The following is an 18131-nucleotide window of genomic DNA, read 5'->3' on the forward strand; positions in this document are numbered from 1 at the left end:
GAAGTTTTGTGAATTGGTTTATAGATAGGCCTACACTAGCAACTAAATTTAAAAGTTATCCACTAAAAATAAGTGTGTTGGGATTAAAAGTATTCAATATTAAGCTACCCTGAATAATGTAAATTGTAAAAGTAAAGTAATTTAAAACTTATTATTAGTAGGGTGCAAATGAGTATATTAAGGATGGGTAAGCAACCATACATGTCTGGAATTAAAAAAATGAAAGATATTTTTATTGTAATAGTTATAGAAAAAGATAATATTATGTCCATATAATATGCTAAGATGCATCAAGAACAGGAAAAATAAGTGTAGATTTTTCTAAACTATTAAATTTTGACAGAACAAAGTATAGGTTGTAGTTTATATATTCCTATAAGAAGTTATTTGAGATCCAACAAAATGATGACTGATGAAACTAATTGAAATAAGAAAGTGTGTAGTCAACATTGTTGTGACTAGTAGTAACACGGTATGGGATATTTAAGTGTTCCTCAGTTCCTCAATACTAATTTAAACATAAAACTTATAAAAAGGTTTAGAAAAGTTAATCTGAAATTATATATAAAAATCTAGGACAAGAAAAAAATTGAATACGGTTTTCTAAGCTCTTACCTTTATGGAGAAAAAAGAGAGAGGGTGTTGAGTGAAATTGCTATTGTTTCAAAAAAAATTTATTTATTAAAAAGTTAGAAAACAGCATTGATGAATGATGAATAAATAAAAGTAAGTCGTGGAATAAATTATTATTAGATAGCAGAGTGATTGAGACTAATGATGAAAAATGAGAGACTGAGAACTAAAGAGACCCGACAGCCAAACATATTAAAAGATGAGAGTAATAGGTGGGAAGATAGGATAAATTGGTGTAAATGTATAAATTGAGTAAGTAAAGTGTATTGATAGGTGAAGGGGTTAATGTTTATGAAATGAGTTTGTATTTGTATGGTATGATTGGACACTGGACGAAGTCCTGGATAAATAGATAAAAGTTAGAAAATAATGAGAGAATAGGCTGTGATATAGTTGTGTAAAAGTTGTGACAAATAGGATGTTTAGAAATAGTTGAGAATATGCATTAATTTGAGGAAATTTTAACGAAAAGATAGATGGATATCGAATATTGAGTAGAAGAATATGCACATTTTATGTTCTCATAATATTTTTGGATACCAGACATCTAGAGCTCTCTGTCTCTCCCTGTTACTACTAGTCACAACATTGTTGACTAGACACTTTCTTATTTCCCTTAGTTTCATTAGTAATAATTTTGTTGGATCTTAAATAACTTCTTATAGGAATATAATATAAACTACAACCTATACTTTGTCTCTATCAAAATTTAATAGTTTAGAAAAAATCTGCACTTGTTTTTCCTGTCCCTGATGCATCTTAGCATATATGGACATATTATCTTTTTCTATAACTATTACAATAAAAATATGTATCTTTCATTTTCTAAATTCTAGGCATGCATGGTTGTTTGCCTATCCTTACTTATACTCATTTGCACCCTACTGATAATCAGTTTTAAACAACTTTACTTTTACACCTTATATTATTCAGGGTAGCTTAATATTAAATCATCATCATCCAGCCCTTTGCGTCCACTGATGGACATAGGCCTCCCTCATTTTTGTCCATTGTGCTCTATTTTGAGCTTTTTGCATCCACTTTCTAGACATTTTCTTGAGATCGTCAGTCCAACGAGTACGTGGTCTACCTCTACTTCTTTTGTCTAATCTCGGCCTCCACTCAAATAATCTCTTCGTCCACCTCCCATCACTGATTCGGGCGACGTGTCCGGCCCAGTTCCATTTCAGGGTGGAAATTCGGGAAATTACATCGGTAACTCCTGTCCTTTGTCTTAAGTCTTCATTTCTAACTCGGTCACGAAGCGATATACTCAGCATTGACCTTTCCATTTTCCTCTAGGCTATTTGCAGCATTTTAGAAGTTGTAGCTCTCAATGTCAAAGTTTCGCCACCATAAGTCATCACAGGCAATACACACTGGTCAAATGTTTTACGTTTTAAAGAAATTGGTATATCGCTTTTAAAGATGTCTTTGAGTTTTCCATAGGCTGCCCATGCTAGGTTTATTCTTCTTCGAAGTTGGCACGTTTGGTTGTCTCTTGTGATATTTATTTCGTGTCCAAGGTATATGTATTTTTCCACTAGCTACTTTGTTGTGTCCAATATTGATATTTCCGCTAGGTACTAGGTTTGTCATGAATTTTGTTTTGGAGATGTTTATTTTAAGACCTACACTGGCACACACTAACTAAAGTTCATGTAGCATTGTACATATCTCCTTGAAGTTGCCAGAGAATAAAATTCTGTCGTCTGCGAATTTCAAATTTGTTAATCTTCTACCGTCAAAATTCAGGCCTCGCTCTTCCCAGTTAAGTTTTTTACAAGCATGTTCTAGTACTGCGGTAAACAGTTTAGGCGATAAGGTATCGCCCTCTCGGACTCCTCTGCCGATTGGGATATGGTCCGTGTTTTTATGTAGTTTCACCGACATAGTTGCGTTCTTGTATGTATTGTAAATTGTAAATTAACCTTGTGTATCGGTAGTCAATGCGGCATGCTTGTAGTGCTTCCAGAATTTTGTCAAATTCTACCGTGTCAAAAGCTTTATAGAAATCTACAAAAGCCAAAACAAGTGGTCGATTGTATTCGATAGTCTTTTCTATTACCGTTTTATTGCTCTGTAGGTGATCATTTGTTCCAAATCCGGTACGAAATCCCGCTTGCTCCATTGGCTGGTGGAAATCAAGTTTTTTTTCAAGACGATTCGTTACTATTCTTGTAAGGAGTTTGTATAAGTGACTAAGAAGGCTTATAGGTAGGGATTGCAATCCAGCAGCATTTTCAGTCCAGCTGGTTTTTGCAAGATTGGCCTGAATCCAGCTGTATCCAGCGCGGATCCAGCAAAATGTGGTATCAAAATAAAAACACGATTTTACTGTTCTTTTGTCTATATTCTAAATTTCTAAACAACAGAAACATGAATAATTTTATTTTTTGGAAGTTAGACCAAAAACATATTTAACTATCGTCTTATCGTCTAACCTACTTCGCACAGAACTGCAGATATAGCCGGTTGCGGAGAAAGCCCTTTCGGCCTCTATGCTGGTTGGTTTTAAGGTCATCAAATAGCCATAGACTATGGACAAATTATTGCCTTTCACTCCTTCGGTGTCACAATCGGTCATTTCCTTTTCCAAAATCTTTTCATAATCTTTTTGGTAACCAGTTTTTTTTTTGTTATAAAAGTTTTCTCTTTCTCGTTTCAATTCAATCTCAAGCTCTTGGTCTAAAGTAAAATTCACGGGCTACGGATTAGTTGGCTCATCTCCTTCCATTATGTCCTCTTGCACTGGTTCCACAATCACTTGTTTATTTTTTACACGACTCAACAAATTTTTCATCTCTTATCGCATTGCATTCTTTTTCGTTATGGGGAAATAACCAGGATTGTTTAGTCCTTCGTCATACTTTTTTGGATTTTGTAAGTACAATAATTGATATGGTATAGTTAGACCCAAACCCAGACATCCAAAGTGAAGGTTATCCTCCAACACCAAATTGTTCTATATGGTCCATATAATGTTCAGAAAAAAGTCACACCATTTTGAGCGTCGGGTTTGGGGGGGAGAAATCTGCAAATTCGTAGTTTTTTACGTTTTTCGTCAATATTTCTAAAACTAAGCGGTTTAGCATGAACAACCCTCTATACAAAATTGTTCTACATTAAATTTGAAATAAAAAAGGCCCGATGCATAACCCTTCTAAAATGAACGGTTCCAAAGTTACGGAGGTAGTATAGTATAATTGGTCCAAAAAAGGCCTAACCCAGACATCCAAAGTAAAACTTTTCCGTCAACACCAAATTGTTCTATATGGTCCACGTATTGTTCAGTAAAAATTTACACCATTTTGAGCGTCCGGTTTGGGGGTGAGATGGGGGAGAAGTTGGTAAATTAGTAGTTTTTTTAAGTTTTTCGTCAATATTTCTAAAACTATGCTTTAGCGTAAGGATTGTCCTATAGAAAAATATTCTACATAAAATTTAAAATAAAAAATGTTGTATACATAATTGTTATAAAATCAACGGTTCCAGAGTTACGGAGGGTGAAAAGTGGAGGTTTTCGATACTTTTTATATCTACCGATTTCTCCCCCCTCTCCCTCCCAAACCCGACGCTCAAAATGTTGTGACTTTTTTCTGAACATTATGTGGACCATATAGAACAATTTAATGTTGGAGGATAACTTTCACTTTGGATGTCTGGGTTTTTGGTATAGTTATATCATAAATATTGCCCAAAAAATATAAAAAGTATCGAAAACCTCGACTTTTCACCCTCCTTAACTCTGGAACAGTTGATTTTATAACAATTATGTATAGAATATTTTTTGTTTTAAATTTCATGTAGAATATTTTTGTGTATAACATTGTTTACGCTAAAGCATAGTTTTCGAAATATTGACGGAAAACGTAAAAAAACTATTAATTTACCGGTTTCTCTCCCATCTCCCTCCCAAACCGGACGCTCAAAATGGTGTAACTTTTTACTGAACAATATGTGGACCATATAGAACATTTTGGTGTTGGAGGAAAACTTTTACTTTGGATGTTTGGGTTAGGCCTTTTTTGGACCAGTTATACTATACTACCTCCGTAACTTTGTAACCATTCATTTTAGAAAGATTATGCATAGGGCCTTTTTTATTTTAAATTTAATGTAGAATAATTTTGTATAGAGGGTTGTTCATGCTAAACCGCATAGTTTTAGAAATATTTGCGAAAAACTTAAAAAACTACGAATTTACCGATTTATCCCCTCTCTCCCCCCAAACCCGACGCTCAAAATGGTGTGACTTTTTTCTGGACATTGTGTGGACCGTATATAACAATTTGGTGTTGAAAGATAACTTTCACTATGGATGTCTGGGTTATGCCATCTTTTGGATTAACTATACTATACTAAATGTACCTGTAACTTCAGAGAGGTGCCGTGCCGCGATTCTGTAGGGTAGTGATTCCAATAGATCGGAACTAAGGCTAGAGACCTGACTATTTAGTTTGTCTGAGACAAATTTCATGGTTGTGTCGGCCGTTATCAAAGTCTACTCTCTTCTGCAAAGAGCTTCTACAGACAGTTTTACCGGTCAAAGAGTGGAATCAACTCATTGTTTATTGACCACTCGCCAGCAGAGAATTTTGTAGCAGAATCAATGTCTATCAACGCTTTATCGATGCAAACTTTTAGGCTGTAGAAACTTTCCAGCATACTGAGCAACTGCTAGCGCGATAGAATGGCAAGTTGCCGACTCACGGCTTTGAATAAAGAGGCTAATGAATACATTAAGTAACTTATTTCGAATTTGACACGTTTGCGGATCTGCGCTGCTCGATCCAGCACGGCTTGCTGCATCCAGCATGTAAAAAATAGCGTTGGATCCAGCTGGATTGCTGGATGCTGGATCCAGCAATTACAATCTCTACTTATAGGTCTGTAATTTTCCAATTCATGGGGATCTCCTTTTTTGTACAATAGAATGTAGAACAAGAAAGAAAGAAAACAAAACCTGAATTCCCTTGTTCTTCACAGAGTGCCTAAAGATAAGTCCAAAGATATTTATTCTACAGTTTTAAGTGTATTTAAAAATATAAATATAAATTTATCTAAATCTGATTTAAATTACTGCTATCGATTCTCAAAAAAAACCGCCCAGATGGACAAACACGATCCAATATGTGTTCAGTTTGTGTCACGACACACTAAAGACATGGTATTTCAAAACAAAAGGCGCCTGAAAGGTTCCAAAATGTTAATTACGGAGCTACTCACAAAAGAAAATTTAGAAATCTATAAAAGTGCTAGGGAATTATTTAAAAATTCGGCATGGTCGTATAATGGACTGGTATATATTTCAGATTCTGTCGGATCGAAAAAACTAATTCGCAAATTTCCAGAACTTGATGTTTATCGCAACTAAAACAATATAAACAACAATGGTGGCTAAATATTTGTGTGCGTAAATTGGTGTACGCGAGTGATGTGCCATAAAGTATAAGTTTGGATTATAATACCATCAAGGTCTGTAGGTGAATATTTATAAATAACATTTTTTTGCATCACTACATTATTAAAACTCATTTGTTCGATCTGCAAAATAATTCGTAACATAATTGCCTGTTTTTAGTATATTTATATTGGTCTGTATTACTTATGTTGGGTTTATTTATTATTATATACTATTTTGGAATACCGCTAATTGTGCTATAAGGGACAGTGCGATCTGTTGTTTTATATTTCTTTTTTATATTGCAGTTTTTTTATTCTTTTAAGACGTAAACACACTTAAAACCAAGTACTCTTTAGTTCTTCTTAATTCTTTTGGAGCTAAGCCCATCCGAATTGTGTATTTTGTGTGGCTGAATTGCGCAGCAGTGTTGATTGTAGTTTATGTTTATCGAGTTTCTTACACCTTGCAACAATAAAGTTTTACCTACTTAACGTTTCTCCGTGCAGCAAGATGTACAAAACAGAACAGAACATTAGCTTATCATGATTTCTCCTTTTTGTTATTCTTGAGTTGATTAGTAAAATTATATTATGAAATTTGCACATATTAATATTAGGTCATTACTCCCAAGCTTCAATGAGCTTTCAAATTTAATTCGTAGTCAAGATTATGATGTAGTACTAATAACAGAAACTTGGCTTCTAACATCGATAGTAACACTGTAAAAATTGATGGTTATAATTTTTTTAGAGCGGATAGGCAAACTAGAGGGGGTGGTGTAGGTGCTTACATAAGAAATACATTACAAACGCAAGTTATAAATTTCAGCTTTCAAATAAATCCAATTTTGGAGTACTTGTTTCTTCAAATTTCACTTAATATGAAACAAATTGTGGTTGGTGCGTTCTATAGACCGCCTAACTCAAATTCTAACTCTTTTATATCTGATTTTGATAATATTTTTTCATATATTTGTCCTATCTTTGATCAAATCGTTATTCTGGGAGATTTAAACATAAATTTTTTCAATTTAAACTCTCCTATTTTAAACTGTTTTGAGTCTTATGGTCTACTGCAAATTCTTAATGAACCCACCCGCATAACAAGGACAACGAGCACACTTATTGATCCTGTTTTTGTAAATTGTCCGGACGTTGTTGTTAACCAAGGTACTCTTCCTACAGATAATATTTCTGATCACAATCTTGTGTATCTAACGCTTAATCTTAAATCACATAAACCACCACCTAAATTTATAGAATATCGCTGCTTCAAAAATCTTAATTATCAACAATTTTATAATGATTTAATCGAACTTAACTGGAATAACATTTTTAGAATATCAAATATTGACAAAAAGATCGAATACTTTAACACACTATTAATTGAACTTTTTGGTGTTCATGCCCCTTATAAAAGATGTCGAGTAACAAAAAATAAAGCACCTTGGTTGACGGATGATATTAGACTTTTGCAGAAGCAGAGATCAAAGGCGCTGCAAAAATTTAAAAAAAGTAAGGATCAGGAAGATAGAGATAATTATAAACTACTAAGAAATAGAGTTGTAAACTTAACTAGAACTGCCAAAAAGAACTACTTAGAAAATATATGTTATGAAAAAAATTCAAATAAAACTTGGAATGCAATAAAAAATTTAAATGTTCGAACTAATAAAAACTACGATCTTCCTCCTAAATTAGCTGACCCCGAAGCTATTAATAAGTATTTTGAACAATATTTGTCCAATGTTTCTAATAAGGGTAAAAATAAAGTACAATTTTACAATAGTAACAAATTTAATAATAATCTAAATTTCGCTTTTTCGCTCACCTTACTGAATAGCATCAACTTGGCATTGCATTCCATTAAAACAAACTCTTGCGGAGTAGATAACATATCAGCGAAAATGCTTCAACTTTGTAGCCCCTTCATAGATATTTATATTCTCCATATAGTAAACTCTTGTATAGAAAAAACATATTTTCCCTATTTATGGAAAATGGCTATTGGTAAACCATTAGCCAAACACAACAATCCTCAGACTTTCTCTGATTTACGAATTATAAGTATACTTCCAGCCCTTTCCAAGGTATTGGAAAGGATTCTATATGATCAAATATATCTTTACTTTACAAACAATAAAATACTGTCTGATAAACAATGTGGATTCCGGAAAAACTATAGCACAGCTACTGCTTTGGTAACGGTTATGGATGAGATCCTAAGAGCATCTGATAAAGGTCAAATAAGTCTGCTCGTTCTTTTAGATTTCTCCAAAGCGTTCGATACCGTAGACCATGAGTTGTTATGTTCAAAATTGCGATACTATGGGTTTGAGGCAGAGTCTGTAAACCTAATACAATATTTTTTATTAAATAGAACACAAAAAATATCTGTAGATAACAAACAATCTACCTCAATAAATATTCTTTCAGGTGTACCCCAAGGGTCAATTCTTTCTCCATTATTGTTTTTAATTTACACTACTGATATTATTAACTCTTTACAATACTGCAGCATAGTTGCTTACGCTGACGACACTCAATTGTACCTTAGTTTCGATAAAGAAGATTTATTTAATGCTTTGAATAAAATTAATTCTGATCTTGAAATAATAAAAGAACTCTCTGACGAACACAACTTAAAACTTAATTCAACCAAATCAAAACTATTATGTATCGCAAATGAAGTCCAACGTCAACTTGTAAAAAACAATTCAAGCATAAAAATCGATCATGTTAGTTTACCATTCACAGCCTCAGCTAGAAACCTTGGAATTATATTTGACGAAAATCTAAGATTTCAGGAACATGTCAAAAACATTAACAAAAAAGCTTTTTCATCATTGAAACTCATTTTTATGAATCGTAACATTTTAAGTAAAGACTTAAAAAAGCTTCTTTGTGAGAGCCTTGTCCTGTCTCATTACTCTTATGGTGATTTTATTTTTATGCCATGTCTACTGGAGGCGGAGAAGAATAGGATACAGAAAATGCAAAACTCCTGTTGTAGACTGATTTACGGGATTGGAAAATATGACCACATTTCACATAAAATAAAAGAATGCGGTTGGCTTAATATGAAAAATAGAAGCACATATCATCTGGGTAACTTTATTCACAAGTTACTTCTGATGCCAAACACCTCCACTATCCTTAAACAAAAGCTCGTCCGAAGAAAGGAAATCCATATGCGAGACGTGAGATTGAAAGACACTTTCACAATGCCACAACACAGATCAGCCTGGTTCCAAAGGAGTTTCACCTACAACGCAGTAAAGCTGTATAATTCAATTCCTCATAATATTAAACTATATTCAATTAATCAATTCAAGTATAAATTTCGTTTATATCTTTTTGATAAACAATAACATTGCTTAACAATTGTGTTGTGCATTGAGCTTCATGGACATATTTTTGGTTGGGCTGTTTTGAAAGAATTTTTTTCCCAATGATGAGTTTGAAAAAAAATATTTTTTTTGAGTACTTGGTTAATATTTAGTTTTTTTCCCCACCTTTTTTTGTAAGTTAGGTTCCTTTTTAATTAGTTAGTTTAGGTTAATTTTTAGATTAATTAGAAGCGTCGGGGATTAACATTTGGTTAAGTAAGAGTAGCTTTAGCTAGACTTCGCCAGATGTTATCCCAATAGGGTTTAACTTTTTTGCTATTGTTCTATATTCTTCAATGTGCTGTAACTATATGCTTATTTGTTTTACATACCAAATGAATAAAAAGTCTTTATTAGAATTACTTCAGCATTGTGCCATTTGTCGGGTATATTACTATCTAAAAGGCACATGTTAAAAAGGTTTTTTATTTTCTTAAGAAGACAATTGCCTCTGATTTTGATTGCATCAGTAACTACACCTACACAATCTTCGTCTGGAGATTTGTTATTCTTAGCTTTTCTTAGGGCTAGTTTTATTTCGTCTATTGTGATTTCCGGTAGTAGTTCTGATGCTTGGTTGACAATGCCGTTTTTCCTTGTTAATATTACTGGTACTTGATTTCTGATAATATTAAATACTTTTAATGGAAACACTAAAATGGCTATCTAAAAGTATCTATTTGAAAAGACTTATGGAACTCTTTCGTATTCTTAGTGACTTTTTAAGCGACCAACCTGAAATGAAGTATCTATTAGCAATCGATGGTAAAGCATTTGTGAGCTATTTAATTAACCAATATCTTGAAAACCTAAATATTATAAATAAGCAACTTCAACAAGAAGAATTTACTGTGACGTACTGTGAAGACATTAGAAGACAATGCAACGTACAGTGTATAAACGAATGGACACTAAATAGAAAAAAGAAGAATGGAATAACCACATAAGCAAAATGGGGGAGACACGTGTGGGCAAAATAACAAGAGATAAAAAAGTATCGATCGACCACTAAAAAGATGGAGTGACAACCTTCCATAGACGTATGTCTCCGCCAAGGAACAAGCAGAATTGCTTATAAGAGGAAGAAGAAGAAGAAGTGACTTTTTTAAGTTAGTGTTCTCATTGGTCTTAGTAAATAAATTTACCTATTCTTTAATTGTAAAATGTTTGGTTTTTTAAACAAATTCCTTCTACCAAACCTATTCTAATTGGGAATATGTAATAAGTTTTTTATAAAAGATGGGATTGAAATAGAGTATGGAACCAACTAATCTGACGCCATACTTTTTGTACTAGCCTACTTCCGGTTTCACCAGAATTACCCTCTACTTCTATATTTTTTCATACTCTAAAATAACTTGTTATTCTTAATTCGCACATACCGCGTTTGGTAAAAGAATTTGGTAAAACTAGAAAGAAATGACTTTACAGTTAAAGAATATCTAGGTAAATTTATATATATATGAGACCAATGGAAATAATGATTTTTTCTACGAGCGTGCAAAAATGTCTACTTTCGCGCACGCATTTTAGTTTAGAAAGTTTCACTTTCCGCACGCGTGTTACTTTTCCGCGCGCGGTTTTTACTTTTCCGCACGCGTGTTAATTTAGATATGTTAATATGGCCTTAAAGTAATTAAAATACATGCAATAAACTAATATTTAGATATTATTTACTAATTTATTTCAAATATATCTTATTGTTTTCCTGTTTTAATGAAATTAACGCGACAATTCGATGAAATAAAATTATTTTGACATAATATTCGAAAGTCAAATCGGGAGACAATAACAGTCGTTTAGAATAATCGTCATGGAAACCAAGATCGTCGTCTAATATTGAAAGTTTGGTTTTTACAACCTTGCCAAAAAATTAATTTGTGTATGTATTTTCAGTAGTAATAACCCAAGGACATTGATAATTGTTCGAAAAAATTTTATAACAGATTTCGAAAGCTTGTTGCTTGGAAACAGACCGACGCCGTGGGCGGAGGTCTGTTGCCTGTAAGCAACAAGCTTGAGAAAGTTGTTAAAAATTTTTTGAGCATTTATCAATGTTCGAGGGTTATTCGGATAGAAAATTTTTTGCTGGTTATGAAAAAAAAGTACAGAGCAGAAACAATTTATTTAAATGTGCAATTAACATACAAATTTTTTACTGTAAACAGTATTCTTTGGTATATTTGATTCGATAATTTCATTAATATTCTCATCAGTATTACAACCAAATCGTGACATTTTGAAATATTGAATATTTGAAATGTCAAAATCGAAATGAAACGAAATGTAGGTATCCATAGCTACATGATTGAGTGAAAACAGCCCATGGGATCTGTTTTCAGTATAATGTTGGTTTTATTGGTTGTATTCAATCAGATGACCACAAATTAATTGATTTCATTGGATTTCTAATTGAGCTAAAAATTTTCATATTAATTAAATTAATTGATTAAAATTTGGTAATTTTTTAAAGACTCTTAGAAAAAATATTGTTCCTAACTCTAGCAGAAAGTCTCTTTTCCGCACTCGACTGCTTGCAGTCGCGTGCGAAAAAGAATGACTTTTTGCACTTGTTAGGAAAATAACTATAAAAACATATTTGTGGTATTTTTAATTATTTCTATTTGTCCCTTCGCCCTCCTCCTGTAGCTGGTTTGGGTTCATTGTACAAAGCTCTTAGCTCTTGGTATGTTTTTCGTTCACATTCTCCGTGTAGTTGCTTTCTCCCAAACATTTTTCGGAATACACATATCTTTCCCATATTTCCAGTATTCTGTATCTGCCTATCTTAGTATCCAAGTTTCGCATGCGTACGTAAAAATTGGCCATATTACCGTTTTTTACAGATGCATTTTTAACTTCCTTGTGATAAGTTTTATTTTATTAATTTTTCTGATATTTCTCTGTTCAGTTTGACTCTGTTTCTTACTTACTCCGTGACGCTACAACCTTTCGAGAGCCGACTCGACAACATGCCTCCACTCTTCTCTGTCTTGAGAAATCTCCTTCCAGTTCTCCACGCCCAGATCTTTCAGGTCTCCTGCTATATTATCTCGCCACCGAAGACCGAAGTCGAGGGCGTAAAGGTGGTCTTCTTGCATTTGGGACTTCTTCCCATATCAGCCATACTGTTATTTCGTCAGAATGTCTTCTGAGGTGTCCTGTACATTAGAGTCTTCTGACTTTATTACTTTTATTATGTTGGCATCTGGGTATAGCTCTTCGAGCATTTTGTTAGTTCTTATCTTATATTGTCCTGCTGATTCATCAAGCACAGCCTCAAAGATCTTCCTTAGAATTTTTCTTTCCCAAACACGTAGTTTCTCTTCGTTTGACTTTGTTATCGTCCACATTTCGCTGCCATACATCACTATGGGTCGCATGATTGATTTATATAGTTATTGTGGTAGGGGAGCAAAGTATGCTAAATGTGCAGTCACTCGAGCGTTATTGGAACCTATTGGGTTGTGAACAGTAGGTCCTAAAACCAAAAAAAAAGTTAAGTAAAGTTTTCCATTTTAGTGGGGACTTTAAATTTTTAATTTAATTTTCCATTTCCAACAATCGTTTTTTTAGATTATAGCGCCATCTATCCATAATTCGAAAAAATGTCTCGAATAAAAGTTACTTATTTTTACGTAAAGCGTCCAAATCTGCAATAAAAAATGGGGGCTCCTGTTTAAGATTTTAAAGTAACCCCCCACCCCACCTCCGTGGGGGTCGTGTTTGGTGCCATTCGATAAATTTTTCAAAAATATCGAATAAGTGTATTTTTCAGTTTTTAGATCTGATGTTCATTTCGCGGAATATCGCGGGATTCGTATTTAAAATATTAAATTTACCCCCACCTCTCTCTGTGGGAAGTCGTGTTTGGTATCATTCGATCGATTTTTGAAAAACATGGAGCACGTATTTTTTAGTTTTTTGATCTGTCATTCATTTCGGGAAATAATCCCATTTTTCTTGTGAAATCCATTTCCTCAAATCGTCAGGTTTTTGAAATATACACCGTTTTGCATGTAAGTACTTATTAACTTACCTTATCTTAATCTGACGATTTTGAGTTTTTCTAAGGATATATTTTTTTTCGGCCCCCCTTAACGAACTCCCCTGGTAGAGGTACATTTTCAGGGTACAAGGTTTTCTCCCCATGTAATAATCTGACGGACTCGAGTAACTGCAAAAATGACCGCTTCGGCTCCCCTACCATTGTATCTTTGTCCATATTTAGTGCAGTAACTGAGGGTTTTCACCTCCGATTTCGTTGAACCTTCATCGATTTTAATGAAAATTGGTGAGTAGTTAGAGGCTACCTCTAGGAACAAAGGTGACATGATGGTGGATGCCACCCCTTCCCGGGGATGAAAATTATTTTATTAAAAATAATACCACTAATCGATAGAGGGACATATTATAAGCAAAATTTGTTATATAGAGTTATTAATCTAAATAAATACTTTTTGAGTTATTAAAGATCAAAGATTTTAGTTTTTCGTAAAAAAATGTATGTTTTAAAGCAGTTTTTCACGTATAACTCAAAAACTATACGCTTTTACAAAAAAGTTATTATTACCAAAATTGAAGATAATAAAAATTTAATACACTCCTTGCTTGAAGAACTCAACTTATAGTCTAAGAGCTGGGAGCGGATTTTGTGCGTGATAAGTAATATGGAAAAACTATACCGGGATATGTTGAATTAGTTGTGGACATGACTTTCACCAACGGCCGGAAACCAGAGTTGGGGCCGAGGGTAGTAGTAGGGCTAGACAAAGGGGTGTGGGTAGGGGTGAATATAAAAAATATAAGGGGTTTTTTGCGACGTTCGTGATTGAGATAGTGCACCAAAATTTGGGTATAAGTAGACCATGACATAAATAATTAAAATCCCCAGAGCTGGAAACCAGAGTGGGGAAGGAAGGTAGTTATAAGGGGTCAAAGTTCCGTTTTTTATTATTTTTTTTGTGACGATCATGATCGAGATAGCGCGCCAAAATTTGGGAATAAGTAGGTCATGACGTAACTAAGTAAAATCTCCAGGAGTGGAACGCTGCGTGGCCGAGAAAGGGGTGGGGCAGGGGTGAATATAAAAAAATGTAAAGGGTTTTTTGCGACGTTCGTGATTGAGATAGTGCACCAAAATTTGGGAATAAGTAGACCATGACATAACTAAGTAATATCCGCAGAGGCGGAAACCAGAGTGGCGGACGAGGGTAGTTATAAGGGGTAAAATCGCGGTTTGTATTATTTTTTTTGTGGCGCTCATGATGGAGATAGTGCACCAAAATTTGGGAGTAAGTAGGTTATGACGTAACTAAGTAAAATCTTCAGGGGCGGAACGCTGCTTGGAGTAAAAAGGGGTGGTAGGCAGGGGTGAGTATAAAAATATATGGTTTTTTTTGCCGTCCATGATCGAGATAGTGCACCAAAATTTGGGAATAAGTAGATCATGACATTACTAAGTAAAATATCTAGGGGCGGAACGCCGCGTGGGGGACAAATGTTGTGCCGGGTCACAAAAAATAATACACACTGCGATTTTGACCCCTTAAAACTACCCTCATCCCCAACTCTGGTTTCCGGCTCTGGGGATTTTACTTAGCTAAGTCATGGTCTACTTATTCCCAAATTTTGGTGCACTGTCTTAATCTAGCACGTCGCAGAAAACCCCTTATATTTTTTATATTCACACCTACCCCCAACCCTTTATCGGCCACGCAGCGTTCCACCCCTGGAGATTGTACTTAGTTACCTCATGACCTACTTATTCCCAAATTTTGGTGCACTATCTCGATCATGAGCGTCACAAAAAAAATAATAAAATCGGCGATTCTGACCCCTTATAACTACCCTCATGCCCAATTCTGGTTTCCGGCTCTGAGGATTTTACTTAGTTATGTCATGGTCTACTTATTCCCAAATTTTGGTGCAGTCTCTCAATCACGAACGTCGCAAAAAAACCCCTTATATTTTTTGTATTCACCCCTGCCCACCCCTTTGTCGGCCACGCAGCGTACCACCCCTGGAGATTTTACTTAGTTACGTCATGACCTACTTATTCCCAAATTTTGGTGCACTCTCTCGATCATGAGCGTCACAAAAAAAATAATAAAAACGTCGACTTTGACCCCTTATAACTACCCTCATCCCCAACTGTGGTTTCCGGCTCTGGGGATTTTACTTAGTAATGTCATGATCTATCACTATCTCAATCACGAACGTCGCAAAAAACCCTTTATATTTTAAATCCCTTTATACTTTGTCGGCCACGCAGCGTTCCGCCCCTAGACATTTTACTTAGTTACGTTATGACCTACTTATTCCCAAATTTTGGTGCACTATCTCGATCATGAGCGTCATAAAAAAATAATAAAATCCGCGACTTTGACCCCTTATAACTACCCTCGGCCCCAACTCTGGTTTCCGGTCGTTGGTGAAAGTCATGTACACAACTAATTCAACATATCCCCGTATAGTTTTTCCATATTACTTATCACGCACAAAATCCGCTTCTATTTCTCCGACTATTATGTTAATTTAAAGTGAGTTATGGGTAATTGAATGTATATTTTTTCGACGAGTACTCAAAGTATTCAATTTTAAATAACGGGAAAACTATGAATTTTATAAAATATACCTGCTAAACACTTGTCAAAGTACTTCGGAATACCTATCAAATGAGCTCCAGAAGAAGTTGAGAGCATTAAAATTACGCAAGTTATGATGAAAATAAGAGAACCTTTTCGAATTTTTTTGGTAAAAGTGAAAAATTAAACATACGCCATTTCCACAAAAATTAAAATTTATAGTAATCCTTAATAAAGTTTCTTTATTTTAGCATAAGTAATGATTTCAACAATTTTGACGGGTTTAGAATGGATATTTTTGAAAAAAAGGTATAATTTAAAAAAATCAAAATTTTTAAAATTATCGTAATTTTAATTTTCTTTTGATAATAACTCCAAAAATACTCAATATACGTAAAACATTATATATAACCAAATTTTAGTTTTCTCTGCATTAAACAGTTTACCAATATCTCTGTAGGGTAAAAAATAACCGAGATAAAAATGTTTAAATCTTAAATTTTGCTGCGAGAAATATGTAACCGGGGCCATTTAACCTTTAATTTTTAAAAAAAGTAAAGGGTCTTAAAGATTAAATTCAACGCGGTTTAATAGCCCTTGGAATTAACTTTCAAATGGTTTTCAGTTTAACCTAATATCGTAAAAATTAACGAAGTTATTTGAAAAAACACAATAACATTTTTTGGAAAATTGTTTAAAAGATAAATTTTGAAAAATTTTTGTAGCATAAATTTTAATGAAATCAGCTTGTTCGGGGTCTCAGTTCATAGATTTTTCTAAGTACTTTGACAAATGTTTAATAAGTTTATGTTATAAAATGAATAATTTTCCCGTTATGTAAGCTTGACTACTTAGATTTGGGAACCCGCCGAAAAAAATATACATTCAATTACCTATAACTCACTTTTAGTTAACCCTAAAAGGTTTTTCTAGTAAGGAGTTTATTTCATTTTTTTATTAGCTTCAATTTTGGTAATAGTAACTATTTTGTTAAAACTTATAGTTTTTGAGTTATTTGTAAAAAATCGATTGAAAACATGCATTTTTCTTACGAAAAATTAAAATTTTTGATCTTTAATAATTCCAAAAGTTTTGATTTATTTTAATAATTTTATATAACAAATTTTGCTTAGAATTTGTCCCTCTATCGAAGTGTGGGGTTATTTTAAGAAACTAATTTTCGCCCCCGGGAAGTGGTGGCATCCACCCCCAGGGTAAAAGCGCATGTTGGCACAATCACACCTTTGTTCCTTAAGGTATCCTCTAACCACTTACCAATTTTCATGCAAATCGATGCAGGTTCAACGAAATCGGAGGTAATAACTCATATCCACCTTCAGTTACTGCACTACCTAATTGTTAGTTGTTTCGATTTTATAAGGTTTTGAAGGGCGTAAAGACATCTCTTGTCGGCTTGTATCCTATTGTTTATTTCTTGTGATCCGGTATGGTCTTCACGTATTGTTGTTCCAAGATACTTAAATTCTTTAACGCGCTCAAAGTGAAAGTCCTCGATGGTGATGTTCTGACCTATCCTGGCCCTTATTTGATTATTGCGGCTCATATACATATATTTCGTTTTACTTTCATTAGGAGCCCCATCTTCTCTTCTTCCTTCTCGAACCTGACAAAAGTCTCCTTCATCCTTAATCGGGTGTTTCCTATTAGATCGATATCTTCGGCAAATGCCAACTCTGTGTTCTGTTTTAATTAATGTCATTTTTACTGCTTATATTTCTATTACCTACTTCGGGCTTCATATAGTAGGTATCCTTTATTTAGTTAGTAATGTTGTATACTTTATTGCTTCATATAACATCATTCTTCTATGGTCTGTTTTTAAACCAGGTAATTCAAATTTACCGCGCCGTAATGCTTGTTTGTAATTGGTCCACCCTCAGGCAAGTTTACTACACTCTTATGAAATTTTGACACTAATGACATTTAAACAATTTTGACACTATTGGCATTTCATAGGTTAAGTAAATTATATCAACAATTTTTTGTATTTTCTGCGTTATTTTTTTAATTTTTAGGTTATTAGTCTGCTTTTATATAAAAAACAGTGGTTTTTGGAACTCTTTAGCGACGTATTCGTATAATAAAATATTTTTAT

General features: G+C 33.8%; 1 protein-coding gene across 3 annotated transcripts in view; it reads left to right on the plus strand.

The window, feature by feature from the left end:
* LOC126885120 (sensory neuron membrane protein 1-like) overlaps positions 1-18131 on the plus strand; it is a 163005-nt gene that overhangs the window by 26765 nt on the left and 118109 nt on the right. The window contains exon 1 of one of the 3 annotated variants that reach the window (XM_050651553.1): positions 5832-6111. The exons of the other annotated variants lie outside the window; for them this stretch is intronic. The gene's annotated coding sequence lies outside the window, so the exon portion shown is untranslated. Of the gene's footprint in view, positions 1-5831; positions 6112-18131 lie in introns of those variants that run through there. 3 annotated transcript variants of the gene reach the window in all.

The sequence above is a fragment of the Diabrotica virgifera genome, chromosome 5, assembly GCF_917563875.1.
Source record: "Diabrotica virgifera virgifera chromosome 5, PGI_DIABVI_V3a".
Lineage (NCBI taxonomy): Eukaryota > Metazoa > Arthropoda > Insecta > Coleoptera > Chrysomelidae > Diabrotica > Diabrotica virgifera.